Below are 14559 nucleotides of genomic sequence, written 5' to 3'. Positions count from 1 at the left end.
AACCCACTTTGCAGTCCGTGAGCTATTTCATTAAAAAAAAAGTAGGTACTCTATATTTATTTATTTATTTATTTTTATAAATTTAGAGTACCTAATTCATTTTTTCCAATTAAGGGACAATTTCACGTGGCCAATCCACCTACCCTGCAAATCTTTGGGTTGTGGGGGCGAAACCCACTCAAACACAGGAAGAGAGCTATTTTATTTTCAGAGTTGTGGTCACTGTTGCTGCGCGGGCAAAGGCCACAGGCCTGTGAGTGAACAGCAAGATCCCACAGCAGCAGCAATCTGGACCTAACCAGATGGGACACTGTCCTTCTCCCCCCCCCCCCCCCCTCCTCACTCCTGCTGGGAGCCCCATTCCCCACTGCACCTAACACCACCCCCCCACCCCACCCCCGCCGTGTCATGTGTGGATTGGAACATCCCTGGAGAAGTCCCTTCAGTTTCTGAAAGAGTTAAACTGCCTCTTAAAACGAAGAAAAACCTTTTTAAAACAAAATCCATTGGCACACAGAAAGATCCCAGAAGGTGCAGTCGGCAGTGTTGAGTGTCGTTGACATTTGCTACCAGGTTGCAGAGAGTGGCTGAGACAGTGAAATCCCCCCCCCCCCCCCCCCCCCCACCACACATACCCGGGATGCTCAGAATTAACATAACCCCTGTTATTTTGGAACAAAATTAGACAGCTTTATATTCCAGATTTGTATTTTACTCTTTGCCACCCACCAAAGGGTTAATGTGTTTGTGTCGAAGTGCAAGGCCAGGGCGGCAATAAAGAGACAACTCACGTGAGTGCGGCCTGTGGAGTAGGCCTCAGTCCATCCACTTGTCCTCTGGAGAATAGCCTTTGTCCAAAGATTCCTGGTCGCATTGCAGTCTTCAAAGTTCAAATTCCTGGGGAAAAGAGGGAGAAAATTAACTAAAACGCAGGAAAATGTTTACACTTGTAGCACAGCAAGAGGCCAAGATTCCCCCTCTCAGTCACACAAACTCTCAGCAACATCCACCTACACTAATCTCAGTTATAAACCACAGAATAAAAAAGATTGAGAGACAGTTCCCACTTCCCTTGTCTTTCTCTTTCTCTCTCTCTCGCTATCTCATTCGGTCCCACTATCCCTCTCATTCATATTTCTGTCTCCCTCGTTATCCCTCATCAGCCTCCCAGCATTTAGTTCTATTTGTTTCTCTAATCAGGGTATCCCCAGAAAGATGTGATGAGACTCCCCATTGCAGTTTGTGGGGTGGTTTTCTTAGATTAAAGGTTTAAAGAGACACTAAAAAGCTGGAGAGAAATGGACAGATAGTGGCAGAAAGCTGGGGAGACAGAGAGAGAGAGAGAGAGGGGCAAGAATGGAAGAAAGACAGAAAGGGAGAGAAAGCCTCTCTTTTTCACGACCTCCCTCTCCCTCCACCATCTGTCTTTCTCCTCTCCCTCTCTCTAATCTCTATTACCCCCCAGCCCCACACTCTTTTCTGTACTTCTCTCTCTCTCTCTTTCTATCATCCTAATAGTTGGGAAGGAGAAAGAGAGAGACAGGGTCACACACAGGAATCCAACATTCACAACCACAGCAAACTGAATTCAAATGACCTCCTGCGAATTTAATTTCACTCTCATACTTGTGCCTCGGCCTAAAATACAGGCTTCATTCCAGAATTAGACCCGCTTCAAGTCAAGGGACTTTAATTCCGGGCAATCGAGATTACTTTACAGTCAATGGGTTCATTTAAAAGTGACCCCCACTATCGTTAATTTTGTGAATTATGCCGGCAACCTGGGCACAGGGAGAGCCCAACAAATGATGACCACTTTCAAAATTGAGTTCAGAGTTTCTGATCTGAGATTTCTCTCTCTCTCTCTACCAGATTACAGAGAGTGGCTGAAACAGTGAAATGCCCCCCCCCCTCCCCACACACACACCGCACCCCATACCCCCACCCCTGGGACGCTCAGAATTAATATAACCCCTGTTATTTTGGAACAAAATTAGACAGCTTCATATTCCAGATTTGTATTTTACTCTTTGCCGCCCACCTAAGGTTTAATGTGTTTGTGTCTAAGTGCAAGGCCGGGGCTGCAATAAAGAGACAACTCACGTGAGTGCGGCCTGTGGAGTAGGCCTCAGTCCATCCATCCATGCTCGGGAGAAATACCCTTACCCAAAGATTCCTGCTCACATTGCAGTCTTTCAAAATTCAAATTCCTGGGAAAAAGAGGGAGAAAATCAACTAAACCACAGGAAAAGATTGAAACTATTTAATACAGCGAGAGCCCAGGGTCCCCTTTTCAGTTTTACAACCCCTCAGCAACATCCAAATACAAATAAGTCACAGCTTTCAACCAGAGGTTAAAAAAGATTGAGAGACAATTAATACTCAAAATCTTTTTATTGTCACAATTAGGCTGACATTAATACTGCAATGAAGTTACTGTGAAAATCCCCTTCTCTTGTGTTTCTCGCTGTCTCTCTATCCCTCTTATACATATTTCTGTCTCCCTCCCTCACTCACTCTTTTTGATCCCTCCAATATTAAAATTAAACCTCAGTCAGGGTAATAACCCGGGTGAAGCCTGCAGAACAGGCCTCAGCCAGCGCTCCCTCGGGAAGAATTCACCCTCCCTCGTCCTCCTCACTGGATTCCCGACTTCCTTCCAGTTCTCCAAATAAAAACGCCTCTGGAGAAAAAAAGGAGATAACATTGATTATAAAGGCAATAACAGGGACATTTTAATAAAATATTCAAAACAGCACAACAGGAGTTCAACATCTCCAATCTCGAGTCAATCAGTAACATGTCAACACCCAAAATGCACAGCTCAAAACAGGCAGATTGACACACCCAGCGACACACACACACACACACACACTGAAGCAGAGGGGTAATGTTTTGAGTGTAGTGAGTTTTTGGTTTGTGAACTGAAGTCCCTCAGACACAGATATATCCTCAGTGAGCTGTGAGCAGACTCCACCCCTAGTCTCTGCCATGTGTGGAATGTCTGTCTCAGAGGACAGCTCTCTATTGACATGTAAATGCAGGCCAAGAGATACTGATCTCCTTGCTGCTCAGCCCCACACACACAGAATGTGACTTCAGCTAACCCTTGGCCTTCCCCACACCAGTGTTGTTCACTGAGCAGGACAGAAAAAATTGGATTAAATGTAATTATTAGACAGGGACGTTCTTATTTTCTCTACCCAAGTGGATAACCTCACATTTATCCACGTTGTACTGCATCTGCCATATCTCTCACTCACTCCCCTCCAATAGGATTGAATCGTAATTTAAAATAGTATTGGGAAATGATTAGAAACAGTTTGGACTGAGATCTCCTCAGTGACCTGTGTGCAGACCCCACCCCCGACTTTCTGTGAGGAATGCCCCCCTCGGTGTGGTTCCTGTGTCTGCTAAGGAAGACACTTGTCCTGTCTATGGTTATGTTAATTCAGCAGTTAGCAACAGATTCTGTCCTGTCATTATTTCTGTCTTTGGTTTAACATTTGTTTACCTCTGAATTTCTGACATGTTTGGAATGACTATTCGTCTGTCGCCTTAGGAAGGCTCTCCATAGAATGAGTAAAAAGCAGCAAGAAATCACAGAATGTGAGTTAAACACAACTTCATTTCTGCCTCCATTTGGAGAGAAGATTCCTGGCCACAAAAACAAAGCTCATTGCAAAGTTTCACTTCATATTTTACATGTTGTTCACAGACAGATTTCTTCAATGAGCTGCTCTATAAATCTGGATTCAATTTGACTTTTTCTCACTGAGAGATGAAAAGTTTATTCCTGAATCAGTACACGGTCATCGGCAACAACATAATTTTATTAGACAGTGAGGATCAATGGGATTTTTCACTGAAATCCTCTGATGTCAATTCCTGAGATTAGAATTTATAATGAAACAATTTGGATTCAATGAAAACGGTCAGTTTAATAACCCCAATGTCCTGACTGCCTCACGTCCTGGCACCCTCACACCCTCACACCCTCATGTCCCCTAACTCTCAATCCCTGACCCACTCACGCCTCCGAAACTTCAGATCCTGACCCGCTGTGTACCTCTTTCTGTGTGTGTGTCCCTTACTCTGTCTGTGTGCCCACCTCTCACTGTCCCTCTCTGTATCCCTCTCTCCCTCTGTGTCCCTCTCTCTCGCTGTCTGTGTCCTTCTATCTCACTCTATCCCTCTCTTTCACTGCGTACCTCTTTCTATCTGTCTCACTCTCTCTGTGTCCCTCTCCCTCTATGTGTCCCCGTCTCTCTGTCTCTCTCGCTGTGTTCCTCGCTCTCTCGCTGTGTCCTTCTCTCTCTCGCTGTGTACCCGTCCCTCTCGATGTGTCCCCCTCTCTCTCTCGCTGCGTCCCTCACTCTCTCTCGCTGCTTCCCTCTCTCTCTCGCTGTGTCCCCCTCTCTCTCGCTGTGTTCCTCGCTCTCTCGCTGTGTCCCTCTCTCTCTCGCTGTGTACCCGTCCCTCTCACTGTGTCCCCCTCTCTCTCTCTCGCTGTGTTCCTCGCTCACTCGCTGTGTCCCTCTCTCTCTCGCTGTGTTCCCCGCTCTCTCGCTGTGTCCCTCTCTCTCTTTCGCTGTGTCATAGATTATCATAGAATTTACAGTGCAGAAGGTGGCCATTCGGCCCATCGAGTCTGCACCAGCTCTTGGAAAGAGCACGCCACCCAAGGTCAACACCGCCACCCTATCCCCATAACCCAGTAACCCCACAACGCTAAGGGCAATTCTGGACACTAAGGGCAATTTATCATGGCCAATCCACCTAACCTGCACATCTTTGGACTGTGGGAGGAAACCAGAGCACCCGGAGGAAACCCACGCAGACACGGGGAGGATGTGCAGACTCCGCACAGAGAGTGACCCAAGCCGGAATCGAACCTGGGACCCTGGAGCTGTGAAACAATTGTGCTATCCACAAGGCTACCGTGCTGTCCCACTCTCTCTCGCTGTGTCCCTCCCTCACTCGGTGTGCTCCTCTCTCTCTCGCTGTGCCCCTCTCTCTCTCGCTGCGGTCCTCTCTCACTCGCTGTGTCCCTCTCTCTCTCGCTGTGTCCCTCACTCTCTCGCCGTGTACCCGTCCCTCTCGCTGTGACCCCCTCTCTCTCGTTGTGTCCCTCTCTCTCTCGCTGTGTCCCTTGCTCTCTGTGTCCCTTGCTCTCTGTGTCCCTTGCTCTCTCCCTGTCCCCCTCTCTCTCGTTGTGTCCCTCTCTCTCTCTCGCTGTGTCCCTTGCTCTCTGTGTCCCTCACTCTCTGTGTCCCTCGCTCTCTCTGCGTCCCTCGCTCTCTCTGTGCCCCTCGCTCTGTCTGTGTCCCTCGGTCTGTGTCCCTCACTCTCTCTGTGTCCCTCACTCTCTGTGTCCCTCGCTCTCTCTGTGACCCTCGCTCTCTCTGTTTCCCTCGCTCTCTGTGTTCCTCACTCTCTGTGTTCCTCGCGCTCTCTGTGTGTCCCTCGCTCTCTATGTCCCTTGCTCTCTCTGTGTCCCTGGCTCTGTCTGTGTCCCTTGCTCTCTCTGTGTGTCCCTCGCTTTCTGTGTCCCTCGCTCTCTGTGTCCCTCGATCTCTCTGTGTCCCTCGCTCTCTGTGTTCCACACTCTCTGTGTCCCTCACTCTCTCTGTGTGTCCCTCGCTCTCTGTGTCCCTCGCTCTCTCTGTTTCCCTCGCTCTCTGTGTTCCTCACTCTCTGTGTCCCTCACTCTCTCTGTGTCCCTTGCTCTGTCTGTGTCCCTCGCTCTCTCTGTGTGTCCCTCGCTCTCTGTGTCCCTCACTCTCTGTGCCCCTCACTCTCTCTGTGTCCCTCACTCTCTGTGTCCCTCGCGCTCTCTGCGTCCCTCGCTCTCTCTGGGTCCCTCGCTCCCTCTGGGTCCCTCACTCTCTCTGTGTCCCTCACTCTCTGTGTCCCTTGCTCTCTGTGTCCCTCGCTCTCTGTGTCATTCGCTCTCTCTGTGTTCCTCGCTCTCCTTGTGTCCCTCAGTCTCTCTGTGTCTCTCACTCTCTCTGTGTCCCACACTCTCTCTGTGTGTCCCTCGCTCTCTGTGTCCCTCGCACTCTCTGTGTCCATGGCTCTGTCTGTGTGTCCCTCACTCTCTGTGTCCAACACTCTCTCTCTGTGTGTCCCTCACTCTCTCTGTGTGTCCCTCACTCTCTGTGTCCCTCGCTATCTCTGTGTGTCCCTCGCTCTCTGTGTCCCTCGCTCTCTGTGTCCTCGCTCTCTCTGTGTCACTCGCGCTCTCTGTGGCCCTCACTCTTTCTGTGTCCCTCCCTTTCTGTGTGTCCCTCGCTCTCTCTGTGTCCCTCGCTCTGTCTGTGTCCCTCGCTCTGTGTCCCTCACTCTCTCTGTGTCCCTCGCTCTCTCTGTGTCCCTCGCTCTCTCTGTGTCCCTCGCTCTCTGTGTTCCACACTCTCTGTGTCCCTCAGTCTCTCTGTGTGTCCCTCACTCTCTGTGTCCCTCGCTCTCTCTGTTTCCCTCGCTCTCTGTGTACCTCACTCTCTGTGTCCCTCACTCTCTCTGTGTTTCCCTCGCTCTCTGTGTCCCTCGCTCTCTGTGTCCCTCGTTCTCTCTGTGCGTCCCTCGCTCTCTATGTCCCTCGCTCTCTCCGTGTCCCTTGCTCTGTCTGTGCCCCTCGCTCTCTCTGTGTGTCCGTCGCTCTCTGTGTCCCTCGCTATCTCTCTGTGTCCCTCGCTCACTCTGTGTGTCCCTCGCTCTCTGTGTCCCTCGCTCTCTGTGTCCCTCGCTATCTCTCTGTGTCCCTCGCTCTCTCTGTGTCCCTCACTCACTGTGTTCCACACTCTCTGTGTCCCTCGCTCTCTGTGTCCCTCGCTCTCTGTGCCCCTCGCGCTCTCTGTGCCCCTCGCGCTCTCTGTGTCCCTCGTGCTCTCTGTGCCCTTCGCGCTCTCTGTGTCACTCGCTCTCTGTGTCCCACACTCTCTCAGTGTGTCCCTCACTCTCTGTATCCTTCACTCTCTAAGTGTCCCTCGCTCTCTGTGCCCCTCGCGCTCTCTGTGTCCCTCGCGCTCTCTGTGCCCCTCGCGCTCTCTGTGTCCCTCGCTCCCTCTGGGTCCCTCACACTCTCTGTGTCCCTCACTCTCTGTGTCCCTTGCTCTCTGTGTCCCTCGCTCTCTGTGTCATTCGTTCTCTCTGTGTTCCTCGCTCTCCTTGTGTCCCTCAGTCTCTCTGTGTCTCTCACTCTCTCTGTGTCCCACACTCTCTCTGTGTGTCCCTCGCTCTCTGTGTCCCTCGCTCTCTGTGTCCCTCGCTCTCTCTGTGTCCATGGCTCTGTCTGTGTGTCCCACACTCTCTGTGTCCAACACTCTCTCTCTGTGTCACTCACTCTCTCTGTGTCCCACACTCTCTCTGTGTGTCCCTCACTCTCTGTGTCCCTCGCTATCTCTGTGTGTCCCTCGCTCTCTGTGTCCCTCGCTCTCTGTGTCCCTCGCTCTCTGTGTCCTCGCTCTCTCTGTGTCACTCGCGCTCTCTGTGTCCCTCACTCTCTCTGTGTCCCTCCCTATCTGTGTCCCTCGCTCTCTCTGTGTCCCTCGCTCTGTCTGTGTCCCTCGCTCTGTCTGTGTCCCTCGCTCTGTGTCCCTCACTCTCTCTGTGTCCCTCACTCTCTCTGTGTCCCTCGCTCTCTCTGTGTCCCTCGCTCTCTCTGTGTCCCTCGCTCTCTGTGTTCCACACTCTCTGTGTCCCTCGCTCTCTGTGTTCCACACTCTCTGTGTCCCTCAGTCTCTCTGTGTGTCCCTCGCTCTCTGTGTCCCTCGCTCTCTCTGTTTCCCTCGCTTTCTGTGTACCTCACTCTCTGTGTCCCTCGCTCTCTGTGTTCCACACTCTCTGTGTCCCTCGCTCTCTGTGTTCCACACTCTCTGTGTCCCTCACTCTCTCTGTGTTTCCCTCGCTCTCTGTGTCCCTTGCTCTCTGTGTCCCTCGTTCTCTCTGTGCGTCCCTCGCTCTCTATGTCCCTCGCTCTCTCTGTGTCCCTTGCTCTGTCTGTGCCCCTCGCTCTCTCTGTGTGTCCCTCGCTCTCTGTGTCCCTCGCTCTCTGTGTCCCTCGCTATCTCTCTGTGTCCCTCGCTCTCTCTGTGTCCCTCACTCACTGTGTTCCACACTCTCTGTGTCCCTCGCTCTCTGTGTCCCTCGCTCCCTGTGCCCCTCGCGCTCTCTGTGCCCCTCGCGCTCTCTGTGTCACTCGCTCTCTCTGTGTCCCTCGCTCACTGTGCCTCTCGCGCTCTCTGTGTCACTCGCTCTCTGTGTCCCACACTCTCTCAGTGTGTCCCTCACTCTCTGTATCCTTCACTCTCTAAGTGTCCCTCGCTCTCTGTGTCCCTTGCTCTCTGTCACCCTCGCTCTCTCTGTGTCCCCCACTCTCTCTCTGTCCCTCGCGGTCTCTGTGTCCCTCCCGGTGTCTGTGTCGCTCGCGCTCTCTGTGTCCCTCGCGCTCTCTGTGTCACTCGTGCTCTCTGTGTCCTTCGCTCTCTGTGTCCCTCGCTCTCTGTGTCCCTCGCTCTCTCTCTGCCCCTCGCTCTCTCTGTGTCCCTCGTTCGCTGTGTGTCCCTCGCTCTCTCTGTGTCCCTGGCTCTCTGTGTCCCTCGCTCTCTCTCTGCCCCTCGCTCTCTCTGTGTCCCTCGCTCTCTGTGTGTCCCTCGCTCTCTCTGTGTCCCTCGCTCTCTGTGTGTCCCTCGCTCTCTGTGTGTCCCTCGCTCTCTGTGCCCCTCACTCTCTGTGTCCCTCGCTCTCTGTGTCCCTCGCTCTCTGTGTCCCACACTCTCTGTGTCCCACACTCTCTGTGTCCCTTGCCCTTTGTGTCCCTCGCTCTCTGTGTCCCTCACTCTTTGTGTCCCTCATGCTCTGTGCTACTCGCTCTCTGTGTCCCTCGCTCTCTGTGTCCCACACTCTCTGTGTCCCTCGCTCTCTGTGTCCCACACTCTCTGTGTCCCTCGCTCTCTGTGTCCCTCGTGCTCTGTGTCCCTCGCTCTTTGTGTCCCTCGCTCTCTCTGTGTCCCTCGCGCTCTCTGTGTAGCTCGGTCTGTGACCCTCGCTCTGTCTGTGTCCCTCCCTTTCTGTGTGTCCCTCGCTCCCTCTGTGTCCCTGGCTCTCTGTGTCCCTCGCTCTCTCTCTGCTCTCTGTGTCCCTCGCTCTCTGTGTCCCACACTCTCTGTGTCCCACACTCTCTGTGTCCCTTGCCCTTTGTGTCCCTCGCTCTCTGTGTCCCTCACTCTTTGTGTCCCTCATGCTCTGTGCTACTTGCTCTCTGTGTCCCTCGCTCTCTGTGTCCCACACTCTCTGTGTCCCTCACTCTCTGTGTCCCTCACTCTCTGTGTCCCTCACTCTCTGTGTCCCTCACTCTCTCTGTGTCCCTTGCTCTGTCTGTGTCCCTCGCTCTCTCTGTGTGTCCCTCGCTCTCTGTGTCCCTCGCTCTCTGTCTGTGTCCCTCGCTCTCTCTCTGTGTCCCTCGCGCTCTCTGTGTCACTCGCTCTCTGTGTCCCTCGCTCTCTCTCTGTGTCCCTCGCTCTCTCTCTGTGCCCCTCGCTCTCTGTGTCCCTCGCGCTCTCTGTGCCCCTCGCGCTCTCTGTGTCACTCGCTCTCTGTGTCCCACACTCTCTCAGTGTGTCCCTCACTCTCTGTATCCTTCACTCTCTAAGTGTCCCTCGCTCTCTGTGTCCCTTGCTCTCTGTGACCCTCGCTCTCTGTGTCCCTCACTCTCTCTGTGCCCCTCACTCTCTGTGTCTCTCGCTCTCTCTGTGTGTCCCTCGCTCTCTGTGTCCCTCACTCTCTGTGCCCCTCACTCTCTCTGTGTCCCTCACTCTCTGTGTCCCTCGCGCTCTCTGCGTCCCTCGCTCTCTGTGTCCCTCACTCTCTCTGTGCCCCTCACTCTCTGTGTCTCTCGCTCTCTCTGTGTGTCCCTCGCTCTCTGTGTCCCTCGCTCTCTCTGGGTCCCTCGCTCCCTCTGGGTCCCTCACTCTCTCTGTGTCCCTCACTCTCTGTGTCCCTTGCTCTCTGTGTCCCTCGCTCTCTGTGTCATTCGCTCTCTCTGTTTTCCTCGCTCTCCTTGTGTCCCTCAGTCTCTCTGTGTCTCTCACTCTCTCTGTGTCCCACACTCTCTCTGTGTGTCCCTCGCTCTCTGTGTCCCTCGCTCTCTCTGTGTGTCCCTCGCTCTCTGTGTCCCTCGCTCTCTCTGTGTCCATGGCTCTGTCTGTGTGTCCCTCACTCTCTGTGTCCCTCGCTATCTCTGTGTGTCCCTCGCTCTCTGTGTCCCTCGCTCTCTGTGTCCTCGCTCTCTCAGTGTCACTCGCGCTCTCTGTGTCCCTCGCTCTGTCTGTGTCCCTCGCTCTGTCTGTGTCCCTCGCTCTGTGTCCCTCACTCTCTCTGTGTCCCTCACTCTCTCTGTGTCCCTCGCTCTCTCTGTGTCCCTCGCTCTCTCTGTGTCCCTCGCTCTCTGTGTTCCACACTCTCTGTGTCCCTCGCTCTCTCTGTTTCCCTCGCACTCTGTGTACCTCACTCTCTGTGTCCCTCGCTCTCTGTGTCCCTCGCTCTCTGTGTCCCTCGTTCTCTCTGTGCGTCCCTCGCTCTCTATGTCCCTCGCTCTCTCTGTGTGTCCCTCGCTCTCTATGTCCCTCGCTCTCTCTGTGTCCCTTGCTCTGTCTGTGCCGCTCGCTCTCTCTGTGTGTCCCTCGCTCTCTGTGTCCCTCGCTCTCTGTGTCCCTCGCTCTCTCTCTGTGTCCCTCGCTCTCTGTGTCCCTCGCGCTCTCTGTGCCCCTCGCGCTCTCTGTGTCACTCGCTCTCTGTGTCCCACACTCTCTCAGTGTGTCCCTCACTCTCTGTATCCTTCACTCTCTAAGTGTCCCTCGCTCTCTGTGTCCCTTGCTCTCTGTGACCCTCGCTCTCTCTGTGTCCCCCACTCTCTCTCTGTCCCTCGCGGTCTCTGTGTCCCTCCCGGTGTCTGTGTCGCTCGCGCTCCCTGTGTCCCTCGCGCTCTCTGTGTCACTCGTGCTCTCTGTGTCCTTCGCTCTCTGTGTCCCTCGCTCTCTGTGTCCCTCGCTCTCTCTGTGTCCCTCGCTCTCTGTGTCCCTCGCTCTCTCTCTGCCCCTCGCTCTCTCTGTGTCCCTCGCTCGCTGTGTGTCCCTCGCTCTCTCTGTGTCCCTGGCTCTCTGTGTCCCTCGCTCTCTCTCTGCCCCTCGCTCTCTCTGTGTCCCTCGCTCTCTGTGTGTCCCTCGCTCTCTCTGTGTCCCTCGCTCTCTGTGTGTCCCTCGCTCTCTCTGTGTCCCTCGCTCTCTGTGCCCCTCACTCTCTGTGTCCCTCGCTCTCTGTGTCCCTCGCTCTCTCTGTCCCACACTCTCTGTGTCCCACACTCTCTGTGTCCCTTGCCCTTTGTGTCCCTCGCTCTCTGTGTCCCTCACTCTTTGTGTCCCTCATGCTCTGTGCTACTCGCTCTCTGTGTCCCTCGCTCTCTGTGTCCCACACTCTCTGTGTCCCTCGCTCTGTGTTTCCCTCACTCTCTGTTTCCCTCACTCTCTGTGTCCCTCGCTCTCTGTGTCCCACACTCTCTGTGTCCCTCGCTCTCTGTGTCCCTCGTGCTCTGTGTCCCTCGCTCTTTGTGTCCCTCGCTCTTTGTGTCCCTCGCTCTCTCTGTGTCCCTCGCGCTCTCTGTGTAGCTCGGTCTGTGACCCTCGCTCTGTCTGTGTCCCTCCCTTTCTGTGTGTCCCTCGCTCCCTCTGTGTCCCTGGCTCTCTGTGTCCCTCGCTCTCTCTCTGCTCTCTGTGTCCCTCGCTCTCTGTGTCCCACACTCTCTGTGTCCCACACTCTCTGTGTCCCTTGCCCTTTGTGTCCCTCGCTCTCTGTGTCCCTCACTCTTTGTGTCCCTCATGCTCTGTGCTACTTGCTCTCTGTGTCCCTCGCTCTCTGTGTCCCACACTCTCTGTGTCCCTCACTCTCTGTGTCCCTCACTCTCTGTGTCCCTCACTCTCTGTGTCTCTCGCTCTCTGTGTCCCACACTCTCTGTGTCCCTCGCTCTCTCTGTGTCCCTCGCGCTCTCTGTGTAGCTCGGTCTGTGACCCTCGCTCTGTCTGTGTCCCTCGCTCTCGCTGTGTCCCTCGCGCTCTCTGTGTCCCTCGCTCTCTCTGTGTCCCTCACTCTCTCTGTGTCCCTCGCTCTCCCTGAGTAGCTCACTCTCTCTGTGTCTCTTGCTCTCTCTGTGTCCCTCGCTCTGTGTGTCCCTCGCTCTCTCTGTGTCCCTCCCTCTCTCTGTGTCCCTCGCTCTCGCTGTGTCGCTCACTCTCGGTGTACCTCACTCTCTCTGTGTCCCTCACTCTCTGTGTTCCTCACTCTCTGTGTCCCTCACTCTCTCTGTGCCCCTCACTCTCTGTGACCCTCACTCTCTCTGTGTCCCTCACTCACTCTCTGTCCCTCACTCTCTCTGTGGCCCTCACTCTCTGTGTCCCTGACTCTCTCTGTGTCCCTCGCTCTCTGTGTCCCGCATTCTCTGTGTCTCTCGCTCTCTCTGTGTGACCCTCGCTCTCTGTGTCCCTCGCTCTCTGTGCCCCTCGCTCTCTGTGTCCCTCACTCTCTGTGCCCCTCACTCTCTGTGTGTCCCTCACTCTCTGTGTCCTTCGCGCTCTCTGCGTCCCTCGCTCTCTCTGGGTCCCTCGCTCCCTCTGGTCCCTCACTCTCTCTGTGTCCCTCACTCTCTCTGTCCCTCGCTCTCTGTGTCCCTCGCTCTCTGTGTCCCTCGCTCTCTCTGTGTTCCTCGCTCTCTGTGTGTCCCTCACTCTCTCTGTGTCTCTCACTCTCTCTGTGTCCCACACTCTCTCTGTGTGTCCCACGCTCTCTGTGTCCCTCGCTCTCTCTGTGTGTCCCTCACTCTCTGTGTCCCACACTCTCTCTCTGTGTCACTCACTCTCTCTGTGTCCCACACTCTCTCTGTGTGTCCCTCACTCTCTGTGTCCCACACTCTCTCACTGTGTCACTCACTCTCTCTGTGTCCCACACTCTCTCTGTGTGTCCCTCACTCTCTGTGTCCCTCGCTATCTCTGTGTGTCCCTTGCTCTCTGTGTCCCTCGCTCTCTGTGTCCTCGCTCTTTCTGTGTCCCTCACTCTCTCTGTGTCCCTCCCTTTCTGTGTGTCCCTCGCTCTCTCTGTGTCCCTCGCTCTGTCTGTGTCCCTCGCTCTGTCTGTGTCCCTCGCTCTGTGTCACTCACTCTCTCTGTGTCACTCACTCTCTCTGTGTCCCTCGCTCTCTCTGTTTCCCTCGCTCTCTGTGTTCCACACTCTCTGTGTCCCTCACTCTCTCTGTGTGTCCCTCGCTCTCTGTGTCCCTCGCTCTCTCTGTTTCCCTCGCTCTCTGTGTCCCTCGTTCTCTCTGTGCGTCCCTTGCTCCCTATGTCCCTCGCTCTCTATGTCCCTCGCTCTCTCTGTGTCCCTTGCTCTGTCTGTGTCCCTCACTCTCTCTGTGTGTCCCTCGCTCTCTGTGTCCCTCGCTCTCTCTATTTCCCTCGCTCTCTGTGTTCCTCACTCTCTGTGTCCCTCACTCTCTCTGTGTCCCTTGCTCTGTCTGTGTCCCTCTCTCTCTCTGTGTGTCCCTCGCTCTCTGTGTCCCTCGCTCTCTCTCTGTGTCCCTCGCTCTCTCTCTGTGTCCCTCGCTCTCTGTGTCCCTCGCGCTCTCCGTGCCCCTCGCGCTCTCTGTGTCCCTCGCTCTCTCTGTGTCCCACACTCTCTCAGTGTGTCCCTCACTCTCTGTATCCTTCACTCTCTAAGTGTCCCTCACTCTCTGTGTCCCTTGCTCTCTGTGACCCTTGCTCGCTCTGTGTCCCCCACTCTCTCTGTGTCCCTCGCTCTCTCTGTGTTCCACACTCTCTGTGTCCCTCGCTCTCTGTGTCCCTCGCGCTCTCTGTGCCCCTCGTTCTCTCTGTGTCACTCGCTCTCTCTGTGTGTCCCACACTCTCTCAGTGTGTCCCTCACTCTCTGTATCCTTCACTCTCTAAGTGTCCCTCACTCTCTGTGTCCCTTGCTCTCTCTGACCCTCGCTCTCTGTGTCCCTCACTCTCTCTGTGTCCCTCACTCTCTGTGTCTCTCGCTCTCTCTGTGTGTCCCTCGCTCTCTGTGTCCCTCACTCTCTGTGCCTCTCACTCTCTCTGTGTCCCTCACACTCTGTGTCCCTCGCGCTCTCTGCGTCCCTCACTCTCTCTGTGTCCCTCACTCTCTGTGTCCCTCACTCTCTGTGTCCCTTGCTCTCTGTGACACTCGCTCTGTCTGTGTCCCTCGCTCTGTGTCCCCCACTCTCTCTGTGTCCCTCACTCTCTCTGTGTCCCTCGCTCTCTCTGTGTCCCTCGCTCTCTCTGTGTCCCTCGCTCTCTGTGTTCCACACTCTCTGTGTCCCTCACTCTCTCTGTGTGTCCCTCGCTCTCTGTGTCCCTCGCTCTCTCTGTTTCCCTCGCTCTCTGTGTTCCTCACTCTCTGTGTCCCTCACTCTCTCTGTGTCCCTTGCTCTGTCTGTGTCCCTCGCTCTCTCTGTGTGTCCCTCGCTCTCTGTGTCCCTCGCTCTCTGTCTGTGTC

At 54.7% G+C, this 14559-nt stretch overlaps 1 long non-coding RNA gene across 5 annotated transcripts in view; it reads right to left on the bottom strand.

The window, feature by feature from the left end:
- Positions 1-768: 768 nt before the first annotated feature.
- The window catches only part of LOC140405548 (uncharacterized), a 203050-nt gene continuing 189259 nt past the window's right edge, over positions 769-14559 (bottom strand). For 3 of the 5 annotated variants that reach the window (XR_011938640.1, XR_011938641.1, XR_011938639.1), the window contains exons 5-7: positions 2550-2683; positions 2104-2210; positions 769-897 (exon numbers count right to left, since the gene is read on the bottom strand). This is a non-coding gene — a long non-coding RNA (uncharacterized lncRNA). Of the gene's footprint in view, positions 898-2103; positions 2211-2517; positions 2684-14559 lie in introns of all 5 variants that reach the window. The other 2 variants (XR_011938638.1, XR_011938636.1) reach the window with 2 other exon arrangements.

The sequence above is a fragment of the Scyliorhinus torazame genome, unplaced genomic scaffold (genome assembly GCF_047496885.1).
Source record: "Scyliorhinus torazame isolate Kashiwa2021f unplaced genomic scaffold, sScyTor2.1 scaffold_36, whole genome shotgun sequence".
NCBI lineage: Eukaryota > Metazoa > Chordata > Chondrichthyes > Carcharhiniformes > Scyliorhinidae > Scyliorhinus > Scyliorhinus torazame.
This window is presented reverse-complemented; position numbering and strand designations above follow the sequence as displayed.